The sequence below is a fragment of the Mesoplodon bidens genome (genome assembly GCF_964165515.1).
Source record: "Mesoplodon bidens genome assembly, chromosome: 1".
Classification (NCBI taxonomy): Eukaryota; Metazoa; Chordata; class Mammalia; order Artiodactyla; family Ziphiidae; genus Mesoplodon; species Mesoplodon bidens.
The window spans coordinates 221,979,783-221,999,735 of NC_138176.1; the positions used below are offsets into that span (position 1 = coordinate 221,979,783).

At 38.2% G+C, this 19,953-nt stretch overlaps 1 protein-coding gene across 1 annotated transcript in view; it reads right to left on the reverse strand.

The window, feature by feature from the left end:
- TTC29 (tetratricopeptide repeat domain 29) overlaps positions 1-5,835 on the reverse strand; it is a gene marked incomplete at its 3' end in the record, with an annotated part of 266,131 nt that extends 260,296 nt beyond the window's left edge. Inside the window, exons 1-2 of the mRNA XM_081217036.1 lie at positions 5,734-5,835; positions 5,035-5,081 (exon numbers count right to left, since the gene is read on the reverse strand). The remainder of the gene's footprint in view (positions 1-5,034; positions 5,082-5,733) is intronic.
- Between the last annotated feature and the right edge of the window lie 14,118 nt (positions 5,836-19,953).

Genomic DNA, 19,953 nt, shown 5'->3' on the forward strand with positions numbered 1-19,953 from the left:
AAAGAATAAAATACCTAGGAATAAACCTACCTAAGTAGGCAAAAGACTTGTACTCTGAAACCTACAAGATGCTGATGAAAGAAGTTGAAGACAATACAAACAGATGGAAAGATACACCATGTTCTTGGATTGGAAGAATAAATATTGTTAAAATGACCATACTACCCATGGCAATCTACAGATTCAATGCAATCCCTATCAAATTACCAATGGCATTTTTCACAAAACTGGAACAAAAAATTTGAGAATTTGTATGGAAATACAAAAGACCCCAAATAGCCAAAACAATCTTGAGAAAGAAGAATGGACCTGGAGGAATCACACTCCCTGATTTCACACTATACTACAAAGCTACAGTAACCAAAACAGTATGGTACCAGCACAAAAACAGACAGAAAGATCAATGGAACAGGATAGAAAGCCCAGAAATAAATCCACACTCTTATGGTCAACAAATCTATGATGAAGGAGGTGAGAATATACAATGGAAAAAAGACAAGCTCTTCAATAAGTGGTGCTGGGAAAACTGGACAGTTACATGTAAAAGAATGAAATTAGAACATTCTCTAACACCAAATACAAAATTAAACTCAAAATGGATTAAAGGCCTAAATGTAAGACTGGATATAAAGTTCCTAGAGGAAAACATAGGCAGAACATTCTTTGACATAAATTGCAGCAATATTTTTTTGATCTGTCTCCCAGAGTAATGGAAACAAAAGCAAAGATAAACAAATGGCACCTAATTAAACTTAAAAGACTTTGCACAGCAAAGGAAACCATAAACAAAATGAAAAGACAACCTATGAAATGAGAGAAAATATTTGCAAACAATGTGACCGACAAGGGATTAATTTCCAAAATGTACAAATAGCTTATACAGCTCAATATCAAAAAAGCAAATAACCCAATCAAAAAATGGGCAGAGACCTAAATAGACATTTCTCCAAAGAAGACATACAGATGGCCAACAGGCACATGAAAAGATGCTCAACATCACTAATTATTAGAGAAATACAAATCAAAACTACAATGAGGTGTCACCTCACACACGAGTCAGAATGGCCATCATGAAAAAGCCTGCAAGTAATAAATGCTGGAGAGAGTGTTAAGAAAAAGGAAATCTCCTACACTGTGGGTAGGAATGTAAATTGATACAGCCACTATGGATAACAGTATGGAGTTTCCTTTAAAAAAACTAAAAATAGAGTTACCATATGATCCAGCAATCCCATTCCTGGGCACATATCTGGAAAAGATGAAAACTCTAAATCAAAAAGATACATGCACCCCCATGTTCACAGCAGCACTATTTACAATAGCCAAGACATGGGAGCAACCTAAATGCCCATCGACCAATGAATGGATAAAGAAGATATTACACACACACACACACACACACACACACAGTGGAAATATTACTCAGCCATAAAAAGAATGAAATAATGCCATTTGCAGCAACACGGATGGACCTAGAGATTATCATACTAAGTGAAGTAAGTCAGACAGAGAAAGACAAATATCATATGATATTACTTATATGTGGAATCTTAAAAAAATGATACAAATGACCTTATTTACAAATGGAAATAGACTCACAGATGCAGTAAAAAAAAAAACTTATGATTACCAAAGGGGAAAAGGGGAGGGATAAATTAGAAATTTGGGGTTAACAGATACACACTACTATATATAAAATAGATAAACAATAGGATCTACTGTAGAGCACAAGGGACCATATTCAGTACCTTGTAATAACCTATACTGGACAAGAATTTGAAAAAGAATATACATATATATATATATATATATATATATATATATATATATATATATATATATATAATTGAATCAATTTGCTATATACTTGAAACATTGTAAATCAACTATACTTCAACTAAAAAAAATGTAGTGGTTTAAAACAACAATCCAAGTTAAAAAAAGTCTTTTACTTTATGTGGGTCAGGAATTAGGAGAAAGCACAATGGGAATGGATGGCTTTTCCCTACTCAGTTTTGACTGGGACCTCTGCTGGGAAGACTCAGAAGCATGGGGGTAACTCAGTGGTGGGAAACAGGAATTTTCTGTAACGTCTTCATTCATGTAACTGGTAGCTGATGCTACTAGCTGGGACCTCAACTGGGGCTGTCTGTCAGAACACATACATGTGACCTCCTCATACGGCTTGGGCTTCCTCTCAGCATGGCAGCCTCAGACTTCTTAGGTGGCAACTCAGGGCTCCAAAGGCAAGTACCCAAAGAAAAGCCAGATGGAAGCTGTATCCCCTTCTAGGGCCTGGCTTTGGAAGTCACATAGCATCTCTTCCACTGTAAAAATCGGCTGTTCACCAGTAGCCAAGGGATGAATAAGAGCAGAAAAAGATGAAGTCAGAGAAGCTAAGGAGAAATCTGGTGCTGTTCTGATTGTATAGGGTCTTGAAGGTTACTGTACAAAAATGTGACGTTTACTCTGATTGGAGGATTTTGAGCCCAGGAGTGACATGGTCTGAGTTACACCTTGAAAGGAATACTCTGGCTTCTCTTTTGGACTTAGACTGTAGGGGGCAGAAGGGAAGGCAGCGGAGGCCAGTTGGAGGTTGCTGTGAAATCTGGGTGGCAGAGAATGGTAGAGGTGGAGAGACATGGTCACAGCCGAGGGAGCACCACCTGTGGCCAGCAGAGACAAGATATTCCTCTAGTGCTACAAAGCCATAGGGGGACGGAGGGTGGAAAGCAATGAGATTTGAGGGAAAATCTTTTGAAATTCAGTGTAGAAATAGGCAGTTTTTTGTTTCTGAAAAAAGGATTATTACTCCAGCCTGAAAATAATTATTCACATAATTAAAGAGAATATTCTAATGGAGATCAGTGTCATGATAGAACAGAATCCTGATATTACCCAGATTATCAGTGCATGGTATGATCCATGAAATATAAGGTCAACTTATTGTTATACTGTTATAGCTTTAAAGCACTCAGTCTAAACAGCAAATGTTAGTCCTCTCCTCCAAAACAAACATTAGAAACATAATGTATTATACTCCATAACTTCCTAATATAGTGACTTAACTCTTTTGTATTAAAAAAAATCTACTTTTCTGATCACATGTTATATCAACTCTTTGAGTTAATTGGATAACCAGAACTTACTAAATGGCAACATTATGTAGACCATGCGGTAAGAAGTTAAAACTAACATAGGATTAGACCTCGTGTACAGATTTGAAGGGCAAAGGCTCCCCAAACCTACCTCTTGTAAGCCTACTTCAGAGAAGCTGTGAAGACTCTACGTTTCAGAGTCCTCCAAGGATATGGAGCAAATCTGGGACATCTCAGTTCTTAACCCAGACCTCTCTGCCCCCAGGGGATTTGGAAAGGGAAAGAAACAACGCCTGTGCTGGCTTCAGCACGCAGGTCCTTCCCTGCCAAATTAAGACTTTGTTCTGAGAGCTCCCACTTGGTCACCAAGGGCACTGGGCAGAGGTATCTCTGCATAATTGCAGAGACCTTTGAAGGGTTCCCCAAGGAACTTCAAAACAAGAAAAGAGTACTTGTAATTTCTCCCCAAACTAGGAAGACCCACCTACTGGTACACAGATAGAGGGATCAAACCCCAGAAGCTCTGATCCATCTCACATATCCCATCAAGGTGTGTATAAGCCTCCCAAGAACTGGCTTACCAGGTTGGGACATAAAATTTATCCTTATTGATGTTTGCTTGGGTCAGGCTGTTTTTCCTAGAAAATATAAGCCTCTAATGAAATCTTATGCAAATGTTATATACATGGAGAGGAAAACGTCTTCTTTGTCACCCAGATCAACTGCGATTTTTCTTTTTCAAAATCAGAGTCAACGTTTCCAACCATTAAAGTTTCAGCTGCCAGTTCCTTCGTTTTGCTCCTCTCTGATCTGAGAACATTAGCAGCAGGAGCACCTTTACTCTTAAATTTAGTTTAATGTAAGTATTGCAAGGCCTGCTGGCAAGCCTCAAGGCACAACTCTGAATGGGGGTGGTCAGAGCAGAATGATAAAGTGGGTGCTACCACAGGAAGGGGAATGGTTCAGATTCAGGTATATGAGGATAATGAGAGGTACTTCTCTGGCTGGTACCAAAATGAGCTTAGCCCCAGGAGGTTAGGGTGAAGCAGTCTGTTAGGGGACCGAGAGGCAGCTCCCGCAGTGCTACCAAATGGGCAGTCTACTCGGGCCACCACAGGTGCTGAGACAAAGATCAAAAGGCTGCCTTTAGCCATTCCACTCTTGGTATTCAGAAGAGATTTGGTGGATTCTCTGATCTCCTGGTTGGCTCCAGTATCACAGTTACAGTCTCTAAGTTTGTCCTGCACATGCAAAAACAAATGAGAATGGAGAAATACAGGATGAAAGGTTTGAAAGGGATGGATCAGGCTGAATGTCTCCCATGGTGTGTTTAAATTTCTGGTCCCCAGGTAAAATTCTTCAAAGAGTAGCCCTCTTGCCCATGATCCCCAGAGGTCCTTATCAGGAAACACAAAGGAGGGGGAGGCCTAGAGCTGTATAGGCAGAGGCTACCTGGGAGTAACCATGTCTGAGGCTGACTACTGTCTCCAGAATTCAGTCATTTTGGGGTAAAAGCTGAAATGTGAGAAATAAAACCAATAAACCACAGCAAGCAAATGTATCATGTGTCATCAAGAGAGTTCAAAATAAATATGATTTTACTATCACCAACAAAATCATTGATAAGAATTGGAACTTTTCATAGTATCATCATAAGCTCTTTTACTATGAAAGTTTAAAGAAAACTACAGAAGAAATATCAATAATTTGCTCCTGAAAAGAGTAAAAAAAATCACATAAAATAGCTTAAAGAGTCAGTAAATGTTTATCCCTTGTATCATAATTTTTGGATACATCTAGCATTCTATGGTAGGTTATTAGGTTGTTAAAAAAATAGAAATCACAGATTTCCTACTAACTAACATTTATTGACAGTTAAATCAAAATTTAAAGCGGGAAAAGTGTTTGAAGGCAGGCCATGTTTCATTTGACTTACATTTGGAGATTACTGCTGAAGGCCTCTCCAGGCTTACAGACTTCAGCCTGAAAATTTGGAAGCAAAGAATAACAGCAAAGGAGAGAAGGAAAAAAGTTAAAAATTAGTTAAAAGAATAACCCCCCTTCCTGCTCCAAATAATGGAATAAGATTTATTCATACAACAAAAACCAGGTACTTACTATACAGTTAGATAAACTTAAAAAAAAATCCTGCTGCTATAGATGACTTATTATGTCGATGATTAAAGATGCAAACCATAAAAAAATTCCAAAGTATAGCTCCTATGGAAGAAACTAATCACTAATTCAATGAAATGCCAATACATCTGAAATATGTATGTGTTTTGAAATATTCTTATACAAATGTGACCTTAGAGATATCTCAAACTTATGACAGACTGGGTTATCTACCAAAACCAAGGACATCTCAGTTCCCTTGTGCTCCTATCCAGTTCTAAACAGGACTAATTGATTTATTCCTACTCCTGTTTGTTTTTACCATTGCCCTCACAGGGTGAACTGGGCGGTGAGAAGAGCGCCTTTCTGCGCTCCTCCTTCTATGCATTTCTTGAGGTAAATGGTGAGGGCCTTGGCTCAGGAAGCTTGAGTCCCTAGATTGACGGAGGAAGGTCTGTCGGGGTCAGGGGAAGGACTGCCTGAAAGAACCACTCGTCTCTTATAAGAGTTCGTCACGAACCTCGAGGGACTGGCCCTGGGGAACAGCTCTGGTTTTCCGTTCCGCCTCAGTGTGTCCCCCACCGGTGGCAGGTGCTGGGCGCCGGCGCCGCCCTCTCCTCCCGCGGTGGTTCCCGCACCCTGCAGAGCAGGCGCAGAGAGAGGACGCGAGAGCGTTTCCAGGGATACAGAGGGGGCGGGTTGGGACGTGCGGGGGCGGGGTTAAGCTAAACCGGGATTCGGGATTGGGGCAGTTTCCTGGCTCGTCGGGCACGGGGGCGGAGCCTCGAGGGGGCGGAGCCTACTGAGCGCTGTGCGGAGTCTCCAGACCCAGCAGGCTTTTCCCGCCAGACTGCTCTCAGAAGTTAGACTTCCTTCAGAAATTAGTTCACGCAACCGAAGAGCCTCGAATTTGCCGCCCTGAATCATTTCCTTCACGGCACCGAATCCTCAGTATTTTGCAACATTTCCCTGTCGTCCACAGATTGATGGAAAAACGCTCAGGTTGGGAATCAATACCCTCAAGGCCCGAAGTCACTTTAACCAGCTGAATAAGTCCTTCCTTAGCCTCTGTTGCGGTCAGAACCATCTTTTTCCAGCCCCATGCAAGTACCTTTCCCAATCCTGTCTCCAGAAAGAGAATCCAATTTTGAGTTGTGGTGAGCTAAAAACCCGAGGTCTTACATAGACTCACCCTCCGTCCTGTCTTTATATGCATATATTTTAAAATTTCCCCTGAAACTCAGGATTTTATATTTACACCCACTTAATGTCAGCCTGTTAATCCCAGCCCATGCTTTCATCCCTCCTCTCACATATAAATGTAAGAAACTGAGCTTCCTAGCTCATTGTCTCATACAGATAGAGGGCAAGAGAGTGAGGCTTGTTGTTTATTACTCCCCCAAATATAGATGTGCTGGAAGGCAAGGCTTTTATTCATTGGCTACTGTCATGCACTGTAGGAAAGCCAGCAATACTGCTCACACCAATCATTCTACTAACCATAAATCGATTCTATTTGGACTACAAGCATAACAACCATAACCACACTTTCGTTCCAACATCTAATTTGCTGCAATAAATTACTAAATTATTTCCACCAAGTAAGTTTACACTATACATTCAATTGATCACTGTTGACTATCTGTGACTGGGCTCCATGCCGTCCCTCACATCAGTAAGGATCGTTCTATTCTCATGAACTCATTTCCCAGTTTCTAGCAACACCTTAACACAACTCCACGGTGACCTGTGTTAATTCTGTTCCAGTCCTCCTGCCTTTTCAGGTTCAACATCTGTGAATTCCATGCACCTTCCTTCCTACATGAGACTCTTCCAGCGTGGCTTTTTGGAGGATCCTTCCTGCCTCTTTGGACTTATTCCTCCTGCTTGCTGTTTTTTCACTGGCAGTTCTTTGGCTAATTCTCTTTCTCCTCTGCTTAGCACAAGATTTCGTAGAGCTAGGGAATTCAGTTAGAGAACATTGTTTGCAAGTGGCAGAAAAATCTGACTCAGTGTTTTAAGGCAAAAATGAAAACAGGTTGTTTTCTACAACAAAAGGATGCTAGCTCTGGGTGCAATTTTATCTAGAGACTCAGGATGTTATGAAAACTTTGAGGACTCTACAACACACACACAGAATTAACTGAACAGAGTTCATCTCTCACTGTCTCTATTCCTTCCCTTAGACCTACTTTTTTTTTTTTTTTTTTTTTTTTTTTTTTTGCGGTACGCGGGCCTCTCACTGTTGTGGCTTCTCCCATTGCGGAGCACAGGCTCCGGATGCGCAGGCTCAGCGGCCATGGCTCACGGGCCCAGCCGCTCCACGGCATGCAATCCTCCCAGACCAGGGCACGAACCCGTGTCCCCTGAATCGGCAGGCGGACTCTCAACCACTGCACCACCAGGGAAGCCGTAGACCTACTTTTATTATGAGTATTACTTTGCATGGTGCTTGGTTTAAACGAGTAAATCTCCAGTGAAAGATTGTGAGCTCTTTGAGAGCAAAAACTGTCTTATTTTTCTCTGAATTCCCTGGAATGATACAGGGGTTAGTATATAGTATGTGTTCAAAAATATTTTTTAGTTAATTGAATGAGTAACAGAACGGATAGAGGTTCCTCGAGCTGATTCTTCCATATATAATTCTTCTCATTACTTCCTCTCCCTTCCCCACCTAGAACTGGGAATAATGGCTCACTCTGTCCAAGAAGATGCACACATCATTTCTTGGTACATCTCATCGGCAAGAACTTCATCACATTGCCGCCTTTAGCTTCCAGAGCAGTTGGAAAATTTGATCTTTATTTTGAGTAGCCATATGACTTGCTAAAAATCAAGATCCTTTAACTATGGAAAATAAGAAAGAGGGGATGATGGGGGGAATCAGCATCAATGCTACAGATGTCAATTCATATTTAAGAGAGAAGGACTAGATTTCTGATGTGAGTTTCCTCTGTTGTTGTCTGAATAGGACTGTTCTTCTCCATGTTTCCTCCTTGGGTGAGAGTGTTCATAGCTGTGGGTGAGGTAGGCAAGCCACATCTCCTTGAGTTTCTTTTAGGATCAGAGCTTAGGGAACAAGCTCTCAGGCTGTGCCCTCTATGCCAGAATAACAAGGAGTCAACCCTGAGGACCAACATGTCCACCTGGAACCTAAAGTCCCCCCTGAAAGTTCACTGAAAGTCTTTATAAAAGTGCTATGATTTAAAGTACTCCTTCCTGCTCTCTGTCTGGGGGTGAGGGAGTCACATAGGGTGTGGAGCAGTTAAATTGTATCATGTTCAGACTTTCTTTTTTCTCTTATTTTCAGCCCCCCTTCTCCTTCCCTTGCTCTTCTTTACCTGTGGGTCCTGGAAAGTGACTCCAGGGTTTTGTTGGAAGATTATCCTCAGCTGCTTCAGACCTGTGGCTTTCTCTACTGTTTCACCCTTCCTTCTGCTCCCTTCCATTTTATGTCTTCTGACAGTTTAGAAAATCCCTCATCCATTGACAACTCCTACCCTATTTTTATCACTATTATTCATGTTTCTTCGTTTCAGGACTTATACATTTTTATTTCACTGGAATCTTGGGAGGGAAAGGAGATGAATATATGTGCTATCTGTCATCCTCTGAACCTTTCTCAGGCAAACAATACTAAATTAAGACAAAGGAAAAATTAAAGGGCAGAAAATAGAGGAAGAGAAAACATAGAACAAAAATAGAAAATGGTGAAAAATGATAGGGAGGCCTTGATGAACTCATAATAGCCAAGTCACAAACTACCTGTCTTAAATTTGTGATAAATGAACTAAAATAATTTTCTAAAAATCTGAGTGAATCAGTTTGTTTGTATGTGGGTTGGCTGTTCTGCATCCATTTCCTATTTCTGAAAATATATCTTAAGGAAATATCAGCTTCCCATTAGACACAGTCCAGAGGGGCAGATTTAGGTATCCTATTCTCCTCTGGTCAAGAGAGAAGAATATGACATAAGCAAGGCCAGTTTCAGACTTTCAACCTGGAGTTTGAATTTTGAGCAGCACAACAAAAAACCTGAAAATGTTTAGCATTTATTCCATACTAGCAGTGACCTCTGTCAAGATCATGCCAAGGAACCACTGTTGTGGTTTCCGCTTCCTTAGCCTCAGAATCTGCATTGATTCTTGCCAGTTACCAATCCTGATTTTTCGGATGGCTTTTGCTAAATTTACAGTAAATTTTCAGTACAGTAAAACTCTGTTCATTGGGATTGGATTCTAACTAATATAACTGTTGGTACTAATGGCTGGATTGTGGGAAAGGGCCTTCAGGGAAGTGTAGGGTTCTTGGGATTGGCCACCTACACTGAAGTGAAAAGTAATGAAGCTCTAGCTCATAGTTTTGTAAGGAAACAGCAAACAGTGACACCTTTGGTGAAACAGTAATTATCAACTGAGATTACTTGTAACCAACGTCCATTGAGGGTAAAATTCCACCAGATCATGGAGCTACCATCAAAGGGCATCATGAAAAAATGAGGAATTCATGCATTTGAGGATGATGTCTGCTTCTGGTGACACTGGATAATACAAACAAGAGAATGACAGACTCAGAATAGTAGGTTCTGTTCTCAAAACATGGACTAAAACCCTTTATAGAACCATCCTGAACATGTCAAGTGACTTAATCATAGCAAGAGCTGACTGTAGAGCCAGGAAAGACCTCCCATGTGAATGTTAGGGCATTCATGAGAAGAGTGATATTTTAACAATGGAGTTGGAGTCATAAGGGCATATTCAGAAGACTTTGAGTAACCTGAAGTCCTAATCCCCTCTTACACATCTTCTACTGGGGCGTATTTGCTCAGAAAATCTCCCTCCTTTGTCTGAGGTAGCTATTTTTTCCTTGCTTAAAGACACTGTTTCTTTGCCTGAGGTTGTTCCCTTGAAGAAAAAATACACTAATTTCTTTCTTATTCAACGTCTCATAATATCAACAGATCTGTAATTAGTCGTAGATTCCCATCATGTCCTGGGGGGACAAAAATGAAAAAAATCAAGCTCTGAGAAGGCTCATGTGTACACATACACAGAGACACAGACACACACACACACACACACAGAAATTGCTAGTTTATGTTGGCAAAACTCCACACACATACAAGGAATTTGCTAGTTTATGTTAGCAAAACTCTAGGGATATTGTTTTTCCTTCAGAATGGAGTTTGAAGGCTCATGAACAAAATGGGTGAAACCCAATAATATTACAAAGAAAAAGTTTTGTCGGGCTTCCCTGGTGGCGCAGTGGTTGAGAGTCTGCCTGCCAATGCAGGGGACACGGGTTCGTGCCCCGGTCCAGGAGGATCCCACATGCCGCAGAGTGGCTGGGCCCGAGAGCCATGGCTGCTGAGCCTGTGCGTCCGAGAAAAAAAAAAAAAAGTTTTGTTAAGATGGGTACATTTTCCAGAGACTCTAGATTCCACATGGCATTTTGGGTGACTAGGTATATTTTATTTAACAGTTTCCTGGTTTAGTTAATGAATGTCTGGCCTCCTGGAAAGTAAGTTATGTTGCAAAAAAAAAATGATCTAATTTAAAGGAAGGCACTGAAAGTCTTTCAGAGACAGAAATACTAGGGTGAACATATCCTATGTCTCACCTCTGAACTATGTTCCCTAAGAAAGTCCTGAACATTTTTCCTTCACCAATGATTTGAGATCTACGGAGGAAAATGCCACAGGCTCTGTAAGTTCTCTACTCACTTTATTTCCCGAGGTAAAGAGTGCTGGTGAGAAATGTTATAATTGAAATGAGCACCATGACTTCAGTGAAATGCAATGTTTCCAGGGTGATGGAGGTCATGTTATTACATCTCAGTGTGAGGTTAGGTGTATTCACCATAATATACAGCCATGCCATTGTGTTCATTAGAATGCTCTGACCTACAGAGATCTGTGGCTGTGATTAACTGGTCATGACATTGCTAAGAATCAAACTAATGAATAAACATCTTACTTAGAATTTGATTTGTATGAGAAGAGAAGAAAAAAAAATCTAAATCTGATAAACAGAGGCCTGACTTGAGTTACCAAAATAGAGAGTGGAGAGTACTGGTCTCTCATTATTCCAAGACTAGACCCACAGCCCCTTGAATGGAAGCTCTGTATGTACGCTGGGGTCCAGAAACAACACCCCAATGCACACTGTGAATCTCTTTTCTTACCCCTCAAATGTAATTACTTATTTACTTAAGTAACTACACTGGGGAAAAGAATATACTCAAAACTTTTGAGTTACACACTGAACACCAACTCTGAACTAATGCTAATTTTTAAAGGCCAAGAATGCCATTATTAATAAATTTAAAGTAAGTTAATTGTTTTTTATAACATTCTAAAATAATATAGTAGACCCCAAGCCCATGGAATCGTTATTCCCCTACATGTGTAAATATACAAAGAAAAATGGCAGGACTTCTTTAGTGACCACCTGACCTATCAAATAAAGGTTATTATAGTAGGAGAAGGTCAAGAGGAATCTCTTGAAATTCTCCCTTCATGCAGCAATTACACTAGGTCAGAAAACTGAAAAGATTTAATAGGTTCTAGCAAGGTTTACTCAGAAAGATTTCTGAGTCAAAGGATACACAGAAGCAGGGGCAAAAAATATAAGGCAACATCAGATTTGTGCTAAACACCCAGATACAACTTCTTTTATCCTCTCCGAGTTGTACAGGATGCGCTTTGTCTTCAGAATGAAAATGTACCAAGGGATCTTTAATTAATTTATTTATTTTTAGATTTAAGAGGATACAAACTTTATTTTTTTCTAATTTTATTTTTTTCCAGTTTTGTTGAGGAATAACTGAAAAAAACGATTGTATATATTTAAAGTGTATAACGTGATGATTTGATATACATATACGTTGTAAAATGATTACCAAGATCAATTAACACTTTCATCACCTCACATAATTAACTCTGTGTGTGTGTGTGTGTGTGTATGTGTGGTAAGATTACTTAAGACCTACTCTCAGCACATTTCAAGTATACAATACTGTATTATTAACTCCAGTCACCATGCTATGCATTAGTTCCTCAGAGTTTAGTCATCTTATAACTGAATGTTTGTATCCTTTGACCTACATCTCCCCATTTCCTCCTCCCCCCAATCCCTGGCAACCACCATTCCATTCTCTGTTTCTATGAAATCACCTTTTTTTTTTAGATTCTACATATAAGTGATAATATACAGTATTTGTCCATCTCTGCTTGGCTTATTTCACTTGGCGTAATGCCCTGCAAGTTTATCTAAGTTATTGCAAATGTCAAGACTTCCTTTTTTTATATTTATAATGAGTAGTATTCCATTATATAATATGAAACAATGTACATATATATATATCATTATATATGATATATATCACATTTTCTTTATTCATTCATTGAAGGCACTTAAGTTGTTTACATACCTTGGCTACTAAAAATAATGCTGCCATGAACGTGGGAGTGCAGATATCTCTTCAAGATACTGATTTTGTCTTTTCTGGATATATACCCAAAAGTGGGATTGCTATATCAAATAGTTCTATTTTTAATTTTTTGAGGAAGCTCCATGTTTTTTTTTTTCCATAATGACTGTAACATTACATTCCCATCAACAGTGTGCAAGGGTTCCCTTTTCACCAGGGGGTCTTTTATATTCCACCAGTCACATAGACAAAATAGGCTATGTAAACAGGTGAAACAGGTGCTGATTAGCAACCTATGTATTTTTCATAAGCGATGTATACAAGCTAGTCCATAGTGCCTTCAAGAGAGTTTTAGACTTTAAACAGTGCATTATATATCACCAGCCAGTCCATTTCATTCCTATTTTGGCCAAGGCAGAGCACCATGGCTCTAAGTATACCTGGAGATAAACAAAAAGCTACCATGGATCAGTTGCACACTAACCCTAAACTTCCCTATCAAAATAGTAAGTCAAAAGTAGTATTGCATCATGATGGAATTTCAGACTTGAAAATTTTAACAGTGGTAATTCTTTGTATATTTCCATTTAATTCTCTGGGTTAGCTGATCAAAATAATTTGTGTTTTGAAAAATAAAAGGTTAATCAGATGGTAGCTCTCATTGTGCTGCTGTTCTTAACAGAGCCTTCTTGCCTGGACAAACTAGTATGCAGCCTAAACTACCCTGCCCCCTGTATTTTGATTAATCGAAAAAAGAAAAGCAGAAGCAATTTGCCTTTACCTAGCAGAGACAGCAGTGCACTATTATTTTTCAACTCAGTAATTTGTCAACTCTAGCTCTTTGTGGCAACTTAATTATCTTACAGAATATCTGTAATATCTCACAGAATATCCAGCTGGATCACTGCACTGATAGGTCCTCTAACAGAACCTGGAGAGCAAGAATTAGCAAACACCCTCCACGCCTTGGTGCTATAAATACATGCCAAAAGGAAAGATATACATCTTGTGAAAATACAGGCGTCTTTCATTTCAGTGAAGTTTGGGGGGAGGGGTTAGATGGATGGATACTTCAATCCAATGTAAAGGAGAGTTTATTGAAATTTGCACATCAAACCAAAATGCTTATTTGCATATCTTTGGATTTTGGAGCCAGATATGATACGAATTATGGCCTCTCACCATGTCTGCAACTATAACCTGCCCTGAGAGAATAACTGTAATTCTTGTTTTCTAGCCCCAGTATCTGCCCTGATATCTGCCCTTCCCAAGTCTGGTTCACAGCTTCACAATGATTTTGTGAAACTCTAATATCATTTCGATAAATTAATTTTTCTAAAGTTAGCCAGAATTGATTTTATTACTTACAACTACAGAAAGTTAATTTACACAATAATTAGGAAATTATTACAAATGAGATGATAAAATGTAATCACAGAATAGTAGGTATTAATTACAGGTAATATCAATTATTCACACTAAACATTTGAGAACATTATACGTTTTCTAAAGTAATAGCTGAAACTCTTAAAATTCTATTAAGAAATTGCATTAAAGAGCATACATAATTACATTTATTTTTCTATTGTTACACAGAAATTTGGTAAAATTAGTTAAAAATTTTGAGGCCAAAATATCCGATTTATATAGTCAAATGATGTGATTTTGATCTGGCTGAAAATATAAAATGTTTTTGAGGTTTAAATATTTTCTATTTGTACAGTAAATCAGGTGGAGAAATCTAGTCAATATTTATTGATCTTACATAAAGAGTGCACTGCACTAGATAGTCTAAGGTAAAAACAAAAAGCTGTTTGCTTATTGATACTTGTAAGTAATCATTTTTATACTGAATTTAGAGTTGAAAGCCTTTTTATCAAAGATTTTACCAATATGTATAATACCCTTGTAATTGTCATAAGTGTTTTACAGTTAAAAGAACCTAGAAAAATAGCTTTTATTTTTTTAACATCTTTATTGGAGTATAATTGCTTTACAATGGTGTGTTAGTTTCTGCTTTATAACAAAGTGAATCAGCTATACACACACATATATCCTCATATCTCCTCCCTCTTGTGTTTCCCTTCCATCCTCCCTATCCCACCCCTCTAGGTGGTCACAAAGCAGCGAGCTGACCTCCCTGTGCTATGCGGCTGTTTCCCACTAGCTATCTATTTTACTACTGGTAGTGCATATATGCCCATGCCACTCTCTCACTTTGTCCCAGCTTACCCTTCCCCCTCCCCATGTCCTCAAGTCCATTCCATACACCTGCATCTTTATTCCTATCCTACCCCTAGATTCTTCAGAAACTTTTTTTTTTAGATTCCATATATATGTGTTAGCATACAGTATTTGTTTTTCTCTTTCTGACTTACTTCACTCTGTATGACAGATTCTAGGTCCATCCACCTCACTACAAATAACTCAATTTCATTTCTTTTTATGGCTGAGTAATATTCCATGGTATATATGTGCCACATCTTCTTTATCCATTCATATGTCGATGGACACTAAGGTTGCTTCCATGTCCTGGCTATTATAAATAGAGCTGCAATGAACACTGTGGTACATGACTCTTTTTGAATTATGGTTTTCTCAGGGTATATGCCCAGTAGTGGGATTGCTGGGTTATATGGTAGTTCTATTTGTAGTTTTTTAAGGAACCGCCATACTGTTCTCCATAGTGACTGTATCAATTTACATTCCCATAAACAGTGCAAGAGGGTTCCCTTTTCTCCACACCCTCTCCAGCATTTATGGTTTGTAGATTTTTTGATGATGACCATTCTGACTGGTGTGAGGTAATACCTGATTGTAGTTTTGATTTGCATTTTTCTAATGATTAGTGATGTTGAGCATCTTTTCATGTGTTTGTTAGCAATCTCTATATCTTCTTTGGAGAAATGTCTATTTAGGTCTTCTGCCTATTTTTGGATTGGGTTTTTTGGTTTTTTGATATTGAGCTGCTTATAAATTTGGAGATTAATCCTCTGTCAGTTGCATCATTTGCAAATATTTTCTCCCATTCTGAGGGTTGTCTTTTCATCCTGCTTCTGTTTTCCTTTGCTGTGCAAAAGCTTTTAAGTTTCATTAGGTCCCATTTGTTTATTTTTCTTTTTAATTCCCTTCCTCTAGGAGGTGGGTCAAAAAGGATCTTGCTGTGATTTGTGTCATAGAGTGTTCTGCCTATGTTTTCCTCTTAGAGTTTTGGTCTTTAATCCATTTTGAGTTTATTTCTGTGTATAGTGTTAAGGAGTGTTCTAATGTCATTCTTTTACATGTAACTTTCCAGTTTTCACAGCACCACTTATTGAAGAGGCTATCTTTTCTCCATTGTATATTCTTGCCTCCTTTATCAAAAATAAGGTGACCACATGTGTGTGGGTTTAACTCTGGGCTTTCTATCCTGTTCCATTGATCTATATTTCTGTTTTTGTGCCAGTACCATACTGTCTTCATTACTGTAGCTTTGTAGTATAGTCTGAAGTCCAGGAGCCTGTTTCCTCCAACTCCATTTTTTTTCTCAAGATTGCTTTGGCTATTCGGGGTCTTTTGTGTTTCCATACAAATTGTGAAATTTTTTGTTCTAGTTCTCTGAAAAATGCCAGTGGTAGTTTGATAGGGATTGTATTGAATCTGTAGATTGCTTTGGGTAGTATAGTCATTTTCACAAGTTTGATTCTTCCAATCCAAGAACATGGTATATCACTCCATCTGTTTGTATCATCTTTAATTTCTTTCATCATTGTTTTATAGTTTTCTGCATACAGATCATCTCCTTAGGTAGGTTTATTCCTAGGTATTTTATTCTTTTTGTTGCAATGATATTTGGAACTGTTTTCTTAATTTCTATTTCAGATTTTTCATCATTAGTATATAGAAATGCAAGAGATTTTTGTGCATTTATTTTGTATCCTGCTATTTTACCATATTCATTGATTAGCTCTGGTAGCATCTTTAGGATTCCCTATGTATAGTATCATGTCATCTGCAAACAGTGACAATTTTACTTCTTCTTTTCTGATTTGGATTCCTTTTATTTCTTTTTCTTCTCCAATTGCTGTGGCTAAAACTTCCAAAACTATGTTGAATAATAGTGGTGAGAGTGAACAACCTTCTCTAGTTCCTGATCTTAGAGGAAATGGTTTCAGTTTTGAAAAATAGCTTTTAAGATTCAATTGAATAGAATCATGAAGAGTTTTTGAATTATGCATTCTCAAATTGTCCCTTTTCTTGGCAAGATTTTGTAAAATGAAAAGGAATTGTAGAAGAAGGAGCAGACTGAAGGCATAACACTCAGGCATGCCAAGGCTAGGAAAGAGCACATGTGAAAGAAACTGAGGGTCTAGAAAAGGATTTCTTTAAAAGCATCAACATCTAAGAAGCCTGGAAAGTCTTCGGGACCTAGCTTGAAAACCTAAACTACCTTCTTTAACATCGAATGTATATTTCCTTGGTTTTAATCTAGTTTTATTTATTTATTTATTTATTTATGGTATGTGGGCCTCTCACCGTTGTGGCCTCTCCCATTGCAGAGCACAGGCTCCGGATGCGCAGGCTCAGAGGCCATGGCTCACGAGCCTAGCCGCTCCGTGGCATGTGGGATCCTCCCGGACCGGGGCACGAACCCATGTCCCCTGCATCGGCAGGCAGACTCTCAACCACTGCGCCACCAAGAAAGCCCCGTATTTTTTCTTAATATGTACAACCACATTGTTTTTAAATCCAAAGTTATGCAGAGAATCAACTTCCTTTAATAATGTCTTATAAACATCAGTTGGTATTAAAACTTATTTGCTCATTTTTTCAGTATTTTCATACTTTTGTTTCTGATTGGTGCAATTCTGTTCTCTCAGACTGCTAAATTTGCTAATTAAAAAAAATGTCATTTGAACTTGAACATACATATATGCTTTATTGTTAATTTCACTCTATTTTGTGCTTTCGCACACTGGATCAAGGTACAATGGCAATGTTTTCTACAAGTAGATACAAATTTCCACAAAATAATCTGCTTCAGTAGTTGTCAAATCTCTTGAAACCTTAATTATGTGTGTATATAATAAGAAACATATACATGTCTATACTTCCATCCAGTTACTTATATGTATACAAATACCATTGTAAGATATTAAGAGCTATATCAGTATTTTTCCAATGCAATTCAGAAATGAAATTTCTCATTTTCCAAGGACAAAGATCTAACTGTGTATGTGCAAGGGGAATTGTAAATTCATGAACAAAAATATAGAATATAATGACATTTTTCAAAGACTGTTATAAACAAATGAGAAATATCACATTTGGTAAAATTCTTCTATAACTTCCACTTCAGTCTCACAGGGAAAATACTTATTAAATAAAAGTATAAATAAAAACTGAATTAGATATAACATAATATATATATATAAAGTAGCAGTCCTAAATGCTAAATTTGAAAGTCTAAGTCTATCCATCCATCTGTCTGTCCATCCATCCATCCATCATTCAACAAACCAGGTGGTCTGCTAGGGTTAGAGTATAAAGGTAAGTCATGTCCTCAGTGAACTCACAGCCTGGAAGTGAAGACAGATGTGCAAAAGAGACAACTGTTTTTTTGCTTTCATGCTCTATGCCCCATCTTCACCAGAATCAGAGAGAGCTGGACTGATGTCCTTGTCTTCTACCATTACATTCTGTTCCCCAATCTGTTCCTAATCCTCTCTGCTTCTAATTCGTTTCTTTTTAACTTAAAAAAAATATTGGAGTATAGTTGCTTTACAATGTTGTGTTTGTTTCTGCTGTACAGCAAAGTGAATCAGTTATAAGTATACATATATCCCCTCTTTTTTAGATTTCCTTCCAATTTAGGTCACCACAGAGCACCACAGGACTCCCCAGAAAGCCAACTTTGGCTAAAGAATTCCCCTATGGTTTTCCTAGCTGTCTACTTTCAATTGACCTCTCCTTCTCTCCTTGGGGTCAGAATTGCATCACAGTCTGATGGCTTTCTTAGCCTTCTTCAGCACCTTCCCTATTTTCTCTCCAATAGGAATATCTTCAGGTAAATCTCTTGCATATTACCCCCTCTTTGCATCAGCTCTTGAAGTACCTGACAAGTACCTCTAAAAACTTAACTAAATTCTCGTCAACATACTATGTCATGACTGACAAAACCAGAAAGCAGTAGATGGAGAAAAATTTGCCACGTGTCCTGTAGCAGTTTCCAGAGAAGCTGGGGTTGACTCCAATGGCAAGTTCTAATCATCGAGCCAGAGATCCCCTTAGAGTAATGCGGTCCTATAGGTGGCCAAAGCTTGGCAGACATGTCTTGTAAGGGCATCTGACACCATTCTCATTCTGTGCTCACCAGTGGACTTTCTGATCTACAATTTGCTTTCTACCATGAAATGGGAAGTTATGTCCTAAGTAAGCAATCAGGATTTGTTGCCTGGTCAAACACAGATTTGAACATAAATTGGCAATCTGGTGTATAAACTAGCTTTTAAAATGTTTGGTTAATGTAAATCAGTTTCTGTTTCCTGATTATTTCTTGGTGAACTGGGAAATATTTTTCTTTTGGAAACTGCAGGGCTATAAACCAGACACTGAGCTGGTGTTCCCACCAAAGATTGCCTTCCCATGAAACTCTATGGAGCAGCTTACTTCAGTATCTCTGTTACTACAGTAAGTATTACAACCATTCATTTTTTCTATTTTTCCAACTTGGAAAGGCATAGGAGTTATCTAAATTGAGATGAAACTTTGTGATTAGAGTCTGCACAATTCACAAAATGACACATTACCATATATACATGGAGATGCTAATCTTCATATAAATAAGTATTATGTATTTAGGAATAGAATTATCACTGCAGAGATAAAAATTTTATAAGCCCTATCTTTCTCTTTCATAATCCTTTTAAATAAGAAGGCATAAATAATTATAAGCTTTAATTTAGACTTTCGTAGTCTAAGTATTTTATTTTACACTTTGTTGCTCACATTAACAGATTCATTTTTAGAACAGGGTTTTGATAAACTTATTCATTTTTTAAAAAAACTTCAGATGTGAACCTTATAATCTTTCAGTTCTTTATGCTAAGTAAAATTATGAACTATCAGTTATTTATTCCAATATTATTTTAAATTTACCCAACAACATTATTCATGCTAGTACATACCACTTTTAAGTGCTGAAAATACAGTGCAAAAAAAGACACACAGGTCTCTAATCTAACTGGCCTTTTGGACATTACATTCTAGTGGGGGAAATGGGAGACAGATAGTAAATAAGTAAACAAGATGATTTCAGGGCTATGAATAA